This window comes from Pinus tabuliformis, chromosome 1_2 (genome assembly GCF_031772625.1).
Source record: "Pinus tabuliformis cultivar Carrire ecotype Pingquan chromosome 1_2, CPIR1, whole genome shotgun sequence".
In the NCBI taxonomy this organism is placed as follows: domain Eukaryota; kingdom Viridiplantae; phylum Streptophyta; class Pinopsida; order Pinales; family Pinaceae; genus Pinus; species Pinus tabuliformis.
Genome location: NC_142298.1, coordinates 827,198,122 through 827,199,331, shown reverse-complemented (window position 1 = coordinate 827,199,331; position 1,210 = coordinate 827,198,122). Strand labels below are relative to the sequence as shown.

General features: G+C 39.4%; 1 long non-coding RNA gene across 1 annotated transcript; it reads left to right on the top strand.

Moving 5' to 3' along the window:
* Nucleotides 1–346: 346 nt before the first annotated feature.
* On the top strand, nucleotides 347–914 carry LOC149208468 (uncharacterized). Its single transcript, XR_016252117.1, has 2 exons — nucleotides 347–448; nucleotides 861–914. It is a non-coding gene; the product is annotated as an uncharacterized LOC149208468 (long non-coding RNA).
* The last annotated feature ends 296 nt before the right edge of the window (nucleotides 915–1,210 follow it).

Below are 1,210 nucleotides of genomic sequence, written 5' to 3'. Positions count from 1 at the left end.
TGCAGTGTCCTGCATCCTGCAAGTGCCAGCTGTTTGCATATGCAGAGGCGTCCACGGTGGTCTACAAATGCCTTGTCCGGAGTCCGGAGTAAGTTCAGAGCAGAGAGTGTCGAGCAGCTAATTCTCCGGAGTAAGTTCAGAACAGAGAGTGTGGAGCAGCTAGTTTAAGGAGCAGAGAAGCAGAGAGCGTCTAGTGGAGCTTCACCTTTACAACTTGTAAGTTCTGAGAGAAGCAGAGAGCGTCTAGTGGAGCTTCACCTTTACAACTTGTAAGTTCTGAGAACGAAGGAAGCATTCCCCATCTAATGTAATATTCACCATAAAAAAATGTTGAATTTCTACAAACGTTTAACATGGTTATTTGATGTGGAGCTGAACTGGCCGGCCAGTAACACTTGCAGCCAGACGCTCCATTGAATCTTTCCCCCCTCGAGCACGAGCTATTGCGGTATCTTCTCATCATTTTTTCGTTGAATTTATACCTTTTTCCATTAAAAATAAAATTCGTTTGGTCAGAGGACCTGGAATACCAAAGGCATTGCACATTCCCTGAAATCTTTTTATTTAATCGATACAAAAGATGATTCCCAGAGCATCTTACATCTATCTGTTCACGATCCTTTTTTTGGGTTGAAAATTTGCAGTTTTTAGCTTATTTTGGAATTTCAGAAAGCATTTATTTCGGTTTCTCAGATATGTTATTGGGAGTTCTTCTGGCTCATCTGGGTTTTTCAATCGTCTTCTTCGATACTGTTTTATATTTTGAAGTATTCTTTAAGATATATAATATGTGTTTTGGGGGAATAATTAATTCGTGTCTTTATCTCTGCATTGTGCTGATGGATGACTAAAAATGGAAGATCTATCGGAGAGATGGGCAAGGGACCTGGATTGTTTTCCAACATCGGGAAGAAGGCCAGAGGTAAGCAGCGATCGTATTTATGTGTTAATTTTTCAATGACATTAAAAGAAATCCTTTATCCTTTAGCCCTATTTCTTTTATTTCGCTGTCTCTATGATGTTTTAATAAATATGTGCCGAATAGGACAACCAGTCCATCCCTCCTTCACTTGCAAAGGAACGTCTATCAATTCAACTCTCCCATGCTTTTATATATTTAAAGACAAATTACTTTTAACTTTAAGAATCTAATAGCTACCCATTTCGAAGGGCAGAAGATCTCTTGCTACAAATTGCCACTTGTTGTCCT